Below are 14,511 nucleotides of genomic sequence, written 5' to 3'. Positions count from 1 at the left end.
CCAGGACTGATCTCCTTTAGGACTGACTGGTTGGATCTCCTTGCAGTCCAAGGGACTCTCAAGAGTCTTCTCCAACACCACAGTTCAAAAGCATCAATTCTTTGGTGCTCAGCTTTCTTCACAGTCCAACTCTCACATCCATACATGACTACTGGAAAAACCATAGCCTTGACTAGACATTACATTATTCAGAGTTAAAAAAAAATTGGCAACAACTGACTGGGAGGTGCCATGGTATAGTGGAAAAACCCTGACTTGGAATTGGGCAAAATTGAGTATGCTGCTGCTGCTGCTGCTAAGTCACTTCAGTTGTGTCTGACTCTGTGCGACCCCATAGATGGCAGCCCACCAGGCTCCCCCGTCCCTGGGATTCTCTAGGCAAGAACACCGGAGTGGGCAAAATTGAGTATAGACCTCACTTTATCGTTAGACCTTAACTTTATCATTACTTGTTGGCAGATCACTGAACTGCATTGAACTTCATCAAACTTGTAATGGTGATCATATATTTGATATATGGGATTGTTTTGGGATTAAAGAAAATGCATGTATAGTCCTGTTTCATAGTAGCCACAGAATAGGTGGTGTACACATACCCACACACCCCATCTAAAACCAAGGAAATCAAGGTTATCTCCTTTATAGACTTAGGAAGCTATTAAAATTTACATTTTCTAAGCCTTTGAGCCAGCAGAGAAATTTGCTTATATAATAAGAGAAAATATAAAATCAGGATACAGAATGGCTACCAATTAAAAAAAATTCTATGTAACTGGAAATAAACCACATGCCAACATACTGATAGGGTTGTGTTAGGCTTAATAGGATGATGGATAATTTGGGGGGGGATTATTTTTTTAAATAATTTTTGCTCATTTCTCTGTATTCTGATATTACATTTATAGTGGAATAATGTTTTTCAAGATACACCTATAAAGTTTAGTTGGATAACTCTCTTGTATTTCCTTCTTCCTTATTCTTTTTCTATGAACATATATGAGTCCTACGAACATAGTCTTCTACCTTTTTTTTGATGGTCTGGTCTAGATTTATCCAAGATTGAGCTTTGTTATTGCCTTTTCTGCATTAGTTGATGTGCTTTTGTATTTTTCTCAGAAAGTTTTCTTCTGCCATTCCCCCCTTGCTAGCTTTCTTTATACACAGTGGCCTCATGTTGTCATTGTACTTTTCCCTCCCTGACATTCCTCCGTCAATATTTTCTGTGGGCTTCTAATTGGCTCTTCATCCCGGTTTTGTCTTTTAAATTGGCTCCCATCGATTCTACTTCTCACTGCTCCTTCATGTCTTTTTTCCTACAATTTCCCATCAATCGTGCCCATCATGAAGGCTGAGAAGGATTTTCTGTTCATTAATTACTTGGTGCCCATCGTGAAGGCTGAGAAGGACTTGCTGTTCATTAATTACTTGGCTTCCCTTCACCTGTTCTCCTCCTGTCTAAAAAATTATTCATCTCCACACACACTTTCCAAGAACATGGAGACATGCTCAAATCGATGGGAAAACTGAAGAACAAGGTTTGAAAGCAAAGAACAAGGTCAGACTGCAGTTAGGAACCAACAGAAGCTGAACAGCTTGCAATTCAGGCCATAGAAACAGGTTAGTTAGGACGCTGCCACTGGGGCAGCAGCGAAAGTCACCATGGAACGCTGTCCCTGAAAGCAGAATGCGTGCTGGCGCTGTGCTTGTTGTGCTGAGGATTAGATCTGGGGCTAGCGCATCGGATGAGCTGCCCCAGGTCAGGTGTCCACAGCCTCACTGCCGAGGTGGGAAGGAGGGCGGGAGATGTGGCTGCCAAGACTATACAAAGGAGGGTCCCCTCCAAAGGAAGAAGTTTCCGTTTCTGCAGCGTCCTCTGCCCTGCTTAGAATCCCAAGGTCCGTACAACTGGTGCTCTGACTTGATACTGTTATTCTACTGAAAAGATAGCTTCTTTCAAGCAGAATGTACTTAGGCAGCACTTTCTGCCTATTCATGAGCTGTTCTCTAGCTCTGCTATTGTATTACCAGGTAAGATGATATCTTTCACCTTATTTTATAATGACCTTGCTCCATGGAGGGTTTTGATTGTATATGTCTCCACAAGAGCAGCTTTTCCTGTAATGGCTCCCCTCACGCCTGGTTCTTAACAAGAACATCTGTCCCCTGGCCCATTCCTTCCCTGACCCCATCATGCATACTACACAGCATGCATGTTGACTATTTTAATGGTAAACTGCATGTTAATTGCTTTCGCATTAAGCTATAACCTCCTTGAGGGTGAATATTGCCTTTTACTATTTTTATCCTCACAGATATAATGCATTCAATAAATGGTAGCTGAGTGAATGAATGAAAGTTGCTTTCTGTTGTGTCTTTCGTTCAGCATTTTAAGGTAACATATGTCCTGTATTTTCTGGACCAATTAGCAGTGAAATTTTCTTCTTTTCAGTAAAGAAGACTCATTAATTGTCTAACTGAATATGATTCATTTTGTACCACTGTAAAACTTTATAATAGCTTCTGAAACCATAGATGTTTCTTTGTCAAGCTATGTCTCAATTTTGGTTCAGAAAAAGGTAATTCCTGTTCTTATTATCAGAGCTATCACATACTTCTTGAAATGCTATAAAAAAGAAGAAAGGCACATCAGTGAAATTTCTTCTCACAAAGACTAGAAACAAACCCTCAAATGAAACTTTCTGGAATCACATTTCTGTCTCTTTGCAACTCTTCTATTTGCAAGCACAAACATAAGGGAGTGAAGCTTCTAGTTTATGCCAAGGCCAGGTTCACTGTTGGGGTCTAGATCCTTTGCTGACTGTCAGGCAGGTCCCTGGTGGGTGTCCCTTCTATGGGGCTGCTGCTCAACTTCTGTCAAAAGCTTAGTTGAGAAAAATCATGCCTGTGTGCTTTGCCCTGAAGGATGTGTACTACGGCCATCCGGCAGCCAAATAGTTCCCTACCCTATCAGACTGCCTTCCTAGAACAAAGCTTTATATTGACTCTTTTTACTGTTCTGAAATGAAATTCTTGAGAAACATAAGCCCTTTGCACATAAAATTTTTTAAGCTTCAAAATACTATATTCACTAGAATATATCTCCAGGAAAACAGAACCAATAGTGTATACACATATACACACACACACGTTTATTGTAAAGAACTGGCTTATATGATTATGGAGGCTGCTAAGACCCAAGACCCGTAGCTGGCAAGCAGGAGACCCAGGAGAACTGATGATGTAAGTTACAGTCCGAGTCTGAAGGCTTGAGAACTAGGAGTATCTATGGTGTATTTTTGATCTGAAGGCTGGTAGGTTCAAGATTCAGGAAGACAGTTCAAGTCTGAAGGCAGGAAAAACTGAGGTCCCGGCTTAAAGCAGGAGGAGTTCTTTCCTAATCTTTTGGTCTATTTAAGTCTTAACTAGAGATCCAACCAGTCAATCCTAAAGGAAATCAGTCCTGAATGTTCATTGGAAGGACTGATGCTGAGGCTGAAGCTCCAACACTTTGGCCACCTGATGTGATGAGCCAACTCATTAAAAAAAAAACCCTGGTGTTGGGAAAGATTGAAGGCAGGAGGAGAAGGGGACGACAGAGGATGAGATGGTTGGATAGTATCACTGATTCAATGGACATGAGTTTGAGCAAGCTCCAGGAGACAGTGAAGGACAGGGAAGCCTGGCATGCTGCAGCCCATGGGGTAGCAGAGAGTCAGACATGACTGAGCGGCTGAACAAAACAACAACAAAACAACAACAACAACACCCTCAACTGATTAGATGAGGCCCACCTACCTTGGGAGGGGAGTGGCATCAACTCCACCCAGTCTGCCTGTTCAATTGTTAATCTCATCCAGAAACACCCTCACAGAAACTCAATAATATTTGACCAAATATTTGGGCACCTGTGGTCCAGGCGAGTTGACACATAAAATTAACCATCACAGCGAGGATCTCTCCTGTGGGTCCTGAGGACAGCATCTGGAGCCCTAGGTGAGAACACCTGGCAGTGGTTTATTGGAGTTTCTCCCTCCATCCTTCTTTACCTAACATTTCTCATTCCCTTGCTCCTGTCTGGCTGGCTTTTGTTTTGCCTAGATGACTTAGAATAAGGAGAAGGCAATGGCACCCCACTCCAGTACTCTTGCCTGGAAAATCACATGGACCGAGGAGCCTGATGGGCTGCAGTCCATGGGGTCGCTAAGAGTCGGAAACGACTGAGTGACTTCACTTTCACCTTTCACTTTCATGCACTGGAGAAGGAAATGGAAACCCACTCCAGTGTTCTTGCCTGGAGAATCCCAGGGATGAAGGAGCCTGGTGGGTTGCCATCTATGGGGTCGCACAGAGTCGGACATGACTGAAGCAACTTAGCAGCAGCAGCAGATGACTTAGAACATTGGGTCCCTTAATATCCACAACACACCTTGGTCAGTTTTGCGACAATCATGATATTTTCTGGGAACATATGCCCTTTTGCTCTCCAGTCTGCTGGTAATTTTATTGCAAAATCAAGCCAGCAGTTTCCTCTTATTTTTTATCCTAGAGATTTCTGTCCAAACACATCATTTATTGCCTTGTTTCCAAGATACATTTCATACTCTTCAATCTCAGAAATCTGAAATCTTGGAACATTTCTTGCAGACAGCCCCAGGCATTCTTGCTGATGTTGCCACTGGATTGTCCCCCCACTACCCCCCGATACAGAGCACTGCAAGTAAAATAGAGCTTTCTGCCTTAAAGGAACATAGGACCTAATTGGGTATATTGAAGACCAAATCATGGCCTTCTGAAATCTAAGGGCTATATAAAATGAGATAAATAGCTAAATTATTATTATCTTTAACAAAAAGAAGAAATTTCCCTGTCAGTGCAGTGGTTAAGAATATTAGCTTCCACTGAAGGGGGTGTAGATTAGAACCCGAGTTGGGGAACTAAGATTGTGCATAACATGCAGCATGGCCAAAAGAAAAAAGAAGTAAAGGAGTGTTTGCAGACAAGGCAAGAGATACTCCTGGAGGTAATGAAATTCCCTGAAATTGCACTGAAACCTGAAGTAGAAGAGATTGAATAAAACTAAGACCTGCTAATTGGCTCCCATCCTGGAGGCATTTTGATGATCAAGAGAATGTTATCAAATTGATGATTTCATTCCTTGCTCTTTCTTGGATAGGAGACGTGAAGAGGGGAGTGGGCTTCGTATTTTGTAGGAGGGACAGCTGTAGAACACAGCGGAAGCTTGAAACGGCCTCTCCTCCTGGTCTCTACATGTAAGGATGTCTCTTCCTCTCTTATCTGAGGACCTCAGGAGAGCTATCACCTCCCCTCAGTAGCCTCTGCCTGTCCAACCACTGCCACCTCCCTCCAGGTACGCTGCGGCCCTCCTGGATGGCGCACAGGCACACACGCCAGCGGGGGGACTTTTGTGACCTCCATAGCTAAGTACTGACTACAAAAAGCAAACCAGCTCCGCAAGTCACACAGTCCAACAGAGGACAGTGTCAGAAACCCAGGTCGGCATAGAATTTAGCCAACTCTCACAGACCTCCTGTTTCCTTTTTGAAGTTAGGTTTCATAATTTTCTTTTAATTTTTCCCAAGTTCTTCAAAGTATTTATTTTCAAAGAACATTCAATTTATTTATTTTCCAAAATAATGGGAGGAACTTGCCATGCAAACAACAAGAAAATGTTTTCTGAAAATGAATAATTCTAGTACTGTTTCTAGGACAACCAGAAGGATAAAATAAAAAGATAAAACAGCAGCTGGGAAAATGGAATTTCTGTAATTCTAGAAAGAGCAAGTAATTTTAAAAATTATAAGTTAAGAAATTGAACTTTGGCATTTGAGACTTCAACAATTCAGGTAACATTCAAATAAATGCCTCGGGCACTTATTTATTTCCAATTCAACATTGATAAGGTGTCCTGAAAGCATAAAACGGAATGCTACAGGAACAGAATGCTACAGGAACAGAATGTCATATCCTCTTTTAAGCTTAATTCAGTGAGATAATGGGTTGTGTCAGAACTTATGTATAATCTACTCTTTCTCTGGAAGGATGTTAGAGAACTGGGCTTCCCCAGTGTCTCAGTGGTAGAGAATCCGCCTGCAACATAGGAGATGCGGGTTTGATCCCTGGGTCGGGAAGATCCCTGGAGGAGGGCACAGCAACCCACTCCAGTATTCTTGCCTGGAGAATCCCAAGACAGAGGAGCCTGGTGGGCTGCAGTCCACAGGGTCACAAAGAGTCGGACACGAGTGAACCAATGGAGTATGCATGCATGTTAATTACCGTGGGAATAACACTTAAAATGTCTTTGCTGGGGCATTTTATGAGAGAAGTATTGTTCATTTTTACTTCTTAGGGAAGTTATTTTGCAAGCAGGATTCTTAAAACACAGAACACAATAATTAAATGAGATATATAGGGTTATAGGGCTAAGTTTTGAAAACTACTAAGTTATCAAAAGATTTTTAATAGGCAGAAAAATGTAGTGTCCAGTCACCACACTGTACACTTTAAACTTATACAATGTTACATGTAATTATATCTCAATCAAGCTGGAAAAAATTACTTATTAAAATGAGGATGCCATATCATATTTAGAGGTATATTTCATGCTCAAACTAAATGTTTTCTGTTAAGTATCCAGTTTATTGGACAAGCGCAACAGGTATAGGTAAGAAGCTGCCACATTATTTCCCACTGCTGCCTCTTTCAGTGGGTTTCCTCAACTGACTCTTCCCTGCTCCTGAATACAATCTTGGGTGGGTCCTAGAACTTTCCCGACCATTTCTCATAACCATACGAAGTGCACTGGTCACATACAGGAAAGAAGTCCAGTTTCTGCGAAGTCCAGTAGAATTAAGCTCCTCTTCCATTCAGGACCTGCTCAGGGTTAGAAGACAATGGGGATGGGGGCGGAGGCGTGACCAACTGCTCCATTTCCGCACCCTCCTCCTCATTCCCTGCCTCCCCTGCAGCATCTGGCTCCTGGGCCGCAGGTTGGGGAAGGAAGAGATAAGCGGCACGAGGGCTCATACTTGCCTCGTATGATGGTAGTGTGATGTTGGGTCCCTGGGTGGCTTAGAATCCGAATGCTGATTTCCCTCCTGTGGGTACCTGGGCTGTTCTTTGGGGAGTTCTTCTATCTCCAGGAATCTCGTACCTTTGCCTCCTCTGCTGGCAGCTGATGAGCTGCCCTTGTCCCCGCCTTCTGCAGGCCTACTGTCTCTAGTGGCCACCTGGCCTCCCAGCACCCTCCTGGGAGGGGGGTCCTCTCCAAGTGATCCAGTCTGGCTTCCTCCTGCAGCGGTCCCCCATAGGATCTCAGCTGTCCTGAGCTCTCCAGTTTGGAAATGCAAGCCATTTACACACCAGCCACCTCCCTTCCCAGTCAGGCATCAAGCGCTAGACACCCCCACAACACTTTTCTCCAATTCCAGGGACTGAAACAAGCTCTCAGAGTGGTTCACTTGAAGGCCTCTCATACCAGCAATGTACTCTGAAATGGCTCAGGAAAAGTTTTTGTATTATATTGGTAATTTTTCTGTACATTTGAAATTGTTCCAAAACTTAAAAAGAATCGTGTATATACATGTATAAATACATGTTCTAAAAACATGAGGTTATATACCATATACAAAACCTATAACCTGACATTTCACTTAATATTTTGTTATTAACATAACTATATTAATATGTGCAACATGTATAATCATTTTCAAAGCATATGCAGTTCATTGTAGGTAGATATCATAATTTAACCAACCAAGATTCTCTTCTTGTATTTTAAGATCATTTTTATTCTTTTAGTGTAATAAATTTTTCTACAGTGAAAAAATAGATTTGGACAAAGATACCACTGTTGCACATAATGAAATTCAAGGGTCTGGTTTCTCTGCAAATTTGCTAAACTGTAAGGAGGCTCTGAGCTTAATGTCAGTTACAGATTATTACTCCATCCATGAACATTAGAAAGGATTGATTTTTCCCTGCTTCAGAGCTCTTTCTGACTAGCCTCACCAACCTTGGAAGTGACATCTAGACGTTGTGAATTTTCTCCCACTTAAAAATCTAAAACAAAATTCCTTCCAACAGTGTCAGAGTGCATTAGATCCAGAATACAGCCATTGAGTTCATGATCAGAATGTTGCCAGTGCCACTGGGTTATAATGAGGAGACAGAAGCAATGATAGAGGCGGGACATGGCTGGATATTCAGCTTCTTTCTATGACTGTGTTAAGGGGAAGCAAGCGGATTGGCCAGGCCTTTCAAAATTTATCGTTTAATGTTTCAGTAGAATTCTGTCAAACACTTAGTATATTCAGTGATTCAGATGCTCAGCCCCAGAGGTTTTGACAGTGATAATAATAACACCCAACATTTATATGGTGACTTATGGGTTTTGAGGGCTTCCCTGATAGCTCAGTTGGTAAAGAATCTGTCTGCAATGCAGGAGACCCCGGTCCAAATCCTGGGTCAGGAAGATCCCCTGGAGAAGGGATTGGCTACCCACTCCAGTATTCTTGGGCTTTCCATGTGGCTCAGCTGGTAAAGAATCTGCTCGCAATGCGTGAGACCTGGGTTCGATCCCTGGGTTGGGAAGATCCCCTGGAGAAGGGAAAGGCTACCCACTCCAGTATTCTGGCCTGCAGAATTCCATGCACTGTATAGCCCATGGGATCACAAACAGTCACACACAACTGAGCAACTTTCACTTCATTAGCTATGGGTTTCAGAGCCTTTAATCCATGGACTGTATAGTCCATGGGGTCACAAAGAGTCAGACATGATGGAGTGACTTTCACTCAAAGCCTTTTACTTTTATTATCTAATCTGATCCTTACAAACTCCCTGAGAGGTGATCAGGGAATATATTAACATCCTCATGTCATTGATCAAGGGAGTGAGAATGGGAGTTGAATTTGTGCTCAAAGTCACAGTGATTGGAAGACCTAGAGGACAATGGATTTCTCACCACCAGCCCCACGTTCCTGGGCACTGAGTGCTCCCGCCCCACAAACTGCATCCTCTCAACTTTCCACCTGGTACTTCTGTCCACCCAATTGTTCAACAGACTATTTTCTTTTTTTTAAAAAAATCACCTTTTACATCCTGTTTACCATCATGCCCTGCCCATTCTGGGTTCCCTGGTGGCTCAGATGGTGAAGAATCTGCCTGCAATGCGGGAGACCTAGGTTCGATCCCTGGTTCAGAAAGATCCCCTGGAGGAGGGCATGGCAACCCACTCCAGTCTTCTTGCCTGGAGAATTCCCTGGACAGAGGAGCCTGGTGGGCTACAGTCCATGGGGTCACAAAGAGTCAGACACGACTGAGCAATTAAGCACAGCACAGCCTGCCCATTCTGCTTCCAAAACATATCCCAGATCTGTTCGGTTCTCTCCGTCTCCACCGTGTGCATCCCTGTCCATGTCAGTATCATATCTCACCTGGACAAGGGCCACAGCTGTCTCCCTGGCCTCTGCTTCCACTTGTACATCCCATGGTCTGTTCTTCACACAGCAGCCAGAGGGCTTTCCTAAACACACACATCACATTCTATTCCTCCCCTGCTCAAAAACTTTTAATTTTTTTTTGAATAAACTTCAAAGTCTTCACCCTGGCTGCTCACACACAGCCCCACATGACCTGATCTCTGCCTGTCTCCGACTTCCCCCACCCTGTCTCTCATCTTTTCTTCCATCTCCCTCTATTTTTCCCAGCTCCCATCTGCTTCGTGTGACCCAGCCTTGCTTCGTCTGTTGGTAGAACACACCAAGCTCACTCCTGCTTCACAACCTGAAGCATTCTGGCCCCAGACCCTGCCACCCTTTGTCACGTCACCCTGTGTACACCATCATGGCACCTACTTTCTTGACTTGTTTTCTATCCTGAGTCACTGAATATGAACAGTCCCACCTATGTAACAAGCATTATATTAATTACTACAAGCCTGCTCTTGTGCTAAGTGTTTTAGCAATATTAACTCATTTAAGCCTCATGATGACCTTTATTCAATTTCCTTAGATGAGAAAATGGAGGCACAGAAACTTCCTCAAGGTCATCCAGCTTGTGAGTGGCAAAATCAAGACTTAAATTAAGCAGTTTGGTTTGAGAGTCCTTGCTCCTGGATGAGGGTCTTATCCATTGTGTGTAACCCTGAATGCCCATCACATAGATTGGTGCCTGGCTCAGGTAGGCACTCAGTAAATATTTGTCAAATAATTGAGTGATTTCATGGTTTCCATGGAGACCCTGACACTGGATGTCCCTGACCTTGTCCTGTGTAAGCCCCCTTTATCTGTCTGATCCTCAGACCCCTGGTATTATTCAGGAACTGGAGTAGCTAACACGTTCTGAGCTATTTCAACATCAGCTTCAGCCATAGTAATGTTTGAAACTAAAGCTATCATCTGCCTGAAATCTAACAATGACAACTAACATTTACTTGATGATGTATCATTTCTATAGTGATTTCATGCACATCGTCTCATTAGCAGTGGTCAAAAAAACAAAACCCCACCATTCCAAACACCTCCAGGAGATGAGATGAGACTGAAGCAGTCATTCACATTAGCTCATAGGGTTACTTTAATAGCTTTTCACCTGCAGTTAAAATCAGACCAAAGAAACCACGTGCTATGAATTTGCCTGTGTCAGTAACGTCCCCAGGGAACATTTATCTGAATTAGTAAGACTAATTTTGAGTTGGCAGAGTTAGACCTCACTGAGATCGTCTAGTTATCAGTGGAAAAAAAAAAAAAGATGAAAGGAGTTAAATATGGCAGGGCCGGGTAGAGCCATATTTATTTATTTTTTCAGTTTTTATTGATTACCTTTATTTATTTATTAATTGGAGGAAAATTGATTTACAATGTTGTGCTGGTTTCTGCCATACAACAAAGCAAGTCAGCCATAATCATACGTATATCACCTCCCTCTTGCGTCTCCCTCCCTTCCGCCCATCCTACCCCTCTAGGTCATCACAGATCATGCTAAGCTAGAAGGCCATATTTATTAAATATTGAGATTTAAAAATCACCTTGCATCTTTGTACCTTCCCTCCTTGGTTTCACAGAGCACTCCCAATCATTACACTGCAGTTGCCCGGTCCTGATCATCTCCGTTTTCTTTTAAGCCCTCTCCTAGTTAGCCCATGCTCTGACCATTTCCAGGGGCATCCCTGCCTTTAAAATTTACTTTTCCTGTGTCCCATTACCTGGCGGCTTCACTACATGAGTCACTGGTTCTGATGATGGCTGTCTCCGGGCTTTACCGGAGAATCACTTTCTCCTTGATCACTTCTGTTAGCTTTTGCATGATTTTTCAGTCTCCCTCACTTGGTTATAGGCAACAGGAAGCTAGTCTGGTGCAGTATGAAGAGTATGGGCTTTGATGGCAAGCTGCCTGCAACAGGAAGCTAGTCTGGTGCAGTATGAAGAGTATGGGCTTTGATGGCAAGCTGCCTTGGTTCAAATCCTTGCTCTGCCCCTTACTAGAAGTGCAAGCTTTTGCAAAGTACTTCATCTTTCTGGGCAACCATTTCTTCTTCTGTAAAATGGGACTAACACAGCTCCTGTGTGAGAGGGCTGCCATGTAGACTGTATTACTATTATACTAAGAAAGTACTCAGAACACTGTGTGGTAGGTGCTACATTAGTATACTTATTGTTGAAACAGTGACAAGTTTTCTACTCACCACAGCTCTCATAAACATAATAAGCACTCGGTAAATGTGTGCTGGAGCCAGTCTTATCAGTTTTCTTGTTACAAGTCTCAAAGGGTTAAAGTAGTATTTGTCCTAAATAGTACTGCGCCACAAACACCTTACAGACACTGAAAACAAATTTGTAGAATAATAATAATTTTTACAATAATAAAAATAAAACATGATATTATGAAATTGATAACCATTTTTTTTTCCAGTGAGAGAGAGAAATTGTTTTCAATCTTTTACTAAGATGACTCTCCAAGCTGAGGGGAGCTGTAAGTCAAGGCTCACATCCAAATGTGATCTATTACCTTGAAACTCATCAGGAGTGGTGGCAAGATTTGATAGTCAGGATGTTCAGATCAAAGATGAACCCAGAAATGATGGAAAGCAGACTCTACAGCTGTAGTCCGGCCTTGCTTAGTTTAGTCCAGATGACATCTGTTCAACTGCAGGTTACCTACAAATATGTGAGTGTGGAATTAAATTTTTATTACTTTAGCTACTGAGATCTTGGAACCATTTGATATGAAGAAATATTATAGTGAAACTGCTCTAGGATAGAAATCAGTACCAGAAGTAGAGTGTTGCCTAAAATACATGTGGCAGTGGCTTTGAGTTTCATTAGCACATGGCAAGGAAACGAGTAGGAAATAGCAACCCCCCTCCAGTATTCTTGCCTGGAAAATTCCATGGACAGCAAGCCTGCTGGGCTACAGTCCATGGGGTCACAAAGAGTTGAACACGACTGGGTGACCAAGCACACACAAGGAAACAATAACAGAAATTGGAAAAATGATGACCCAAGTTAGGCAGTGGCAAAATATTTGGCAAAACTCTCACCTATAAAAATCTGAAAGACAAAAAATGTCCCAAAAAAGCTTGTGAAGAGGGGTACAGAGGTTCTGAGACAGAATATTGATGGTGTGAGCTGTTTGTAATTATACAACTTATATGTCATAAAATAGTACAAGAAGAGATGAGATCTGAAAAGAACTGATAGATTTGCAAGCAGAACAGAAAGGAAATATACAGAGCTCAAGAATTTTGGAAATTTCAGGGCTGAAGAGCAAAACCATTTCATCTCCAATCAGTAAAAGAGAACACTGAGAAGTTCTTTGAGTATAAAAAACCTACTAAGATTCAGCCTTCAGGGAAAGACCAAATCAAGCTTTTAAAAGTCATTGAAAAGATTAAAGAGGTGCCCAGTAGATTTTTTTTTCTCCTGCAGTAGAACACAATGGACCCACAGAAGCCTGATATATCAAAGTAACTATTAATAAGTAAATTGGATAACTCCAAAAAATTGTGAATATGACTTTTGTCACAGAGTTGCCTAAAATCAAATACAAAAAGCCAACAAAGCTTTGAGTGAATATCTTGTCCAAAGCACCATAGATTGGTTTAAAATAGGCTGATTTTTCAAGATGTAGAAAGATCTTTGGGCCTCCAACTTTGTACGGGCAGGAAGCAGGCTTGAGAAAGCTACTCAGCTGCTAGGAAGGTGGGGTTACCAATTCATCCTGATTTGCTTGAGACTTCCTTTGTTTTGCTATTGAAATTCCTGTAGTCCAGAAAAACCTTCATTCCTGGTCAAACTGGGATGGTTGGTCACCTTTCAAGGAGGGCATAGTCTCTAATGCTGTCTATTGTGTAGCTGAGAAACACAGTGCAAATGAAGGAACTCCAGACAGTGGAGTCAAGAGTCATGGAGAACAGTGGGCTTGGCACCCGTTCCCAGGGAGCAGAACCAAGGCTTAATTAAGGACCATTTCCTACTCCTTAGGGTCGGGAGGCCTGGCAGGATTTCAGAACGGTAGGATTTCAGCTGCCCTTGACCACCGCCATCCTTCCTTAACCCGCCTTGGTTAAGAGCTATGGTTTCAGTTGTTCCCGTTTTTTGCCAGAAATGTTCAGGCCCCACTTGGGATTTTCCCAGGGACCTCTTATGAGCCAAATGATAGACTCAGACTATGAAATGAGGTTTATTTCAGGGACATATGGTTACCAAGGGTCCGCATTTTCCTTGTCTAGCAATGGGGAAAATTGTCAGGTACATTTCAAGGCAGCAACCCAGAGTTGAAGGCCTGATTCCTCTTTGTTCGCCTCAGATCTATGATTCACAAAAGAGAATGTTAGATTAGGCTGTTTTGGAGCAGTTTGGTGTGAATCATCTCTCTTTGAATCGTTTGCACCGGCCAGCTCTGAGGTGTCTGAGTTGCTCATGCCAATCTGTATGGATCAACTACGCACAGCCCGCTGGTCTAATCTCCACAGGTAGGTGAGAAGTAGCTGACTATGCTTCCCTAAGACGCTGAGAACATCCTGCCCACAGGAAGGAATGTTGAGTTATACTCCTTCAAACAGCCAACCTTTTTGGTACCAGGGACTGGTGCTGTGGAAGACAATTTTTCCACAAATCTGGGGGGCAGGGCATGCGGCAAGGAGCAGGGCAATGGTTTGGGGATGATTCAAGCCCATTTCACTTATTGTGCACTTTATTTCTATTCTTATTACATCAGCTCCACCTCAGATCATCAGGCATTAGATCCGGAGACTGGGGATCCCTGCCTTAAAGGTGACTCTGGGGCTTTCCTGTTAGCTCAGTGGTAAGGAATCCACCTGCCAATGTAGGAGACATGGGTTTGATCCCTGGTCCAGGAAGATCCCACATGCCGTGGAGCAACTACGCCGGTGTGCCACAACTATTGAGCCTGTGGTCTAGAACCTGGGAATTGCGACTACTGAGCCCACACTCTACAACCACTGAAACCTGCACGACCCACAGCCCACAC

The 14,511-nt window shown here is 42.8% G+C and overlaps 1 long non-coding RNA gene across 1 annotated transcript in view; it reads right to left on the bottom strand.

Annotated features, from left to right (window-relative positions):
• Positions 1–14,511, bottom strand: part of LOC133236667 (uncharacterized) — a 242,234-nt gene that overhangs the window by 52,379 nt on the left and 175,344 nt on the right. Inside the window, exon 3 of the long non-coding RNA XR_009732971.1 lies at positions 12,028–12,176. This is a non-coding gene — a long non-coding RNA (uncharacterized LOC133236667). The remainder of the gene's footprint in view (positions 1–12,027; positions 12,177–14,511) is intronic.

Source organism: Bos javanicus, chromosome 23 (assembly GCF_032452875.1).
Source record: "Bos javanicus breed banteng chromosome 23, ARS-OSU_banteng_1.0, whole genome shotgun sequence".
NCBI classification, from domain to species: domain Eukaryota; kingdom Metazoa; phylum Chordata; class Mammalia; order Artiodactyla; family Bovidae; genus Bos; species Bos javanicus.
Note: the sequence above shows the minus strand (reverse complement) of the source record. Positions and strands in the feature narration are given on the sequence as shown.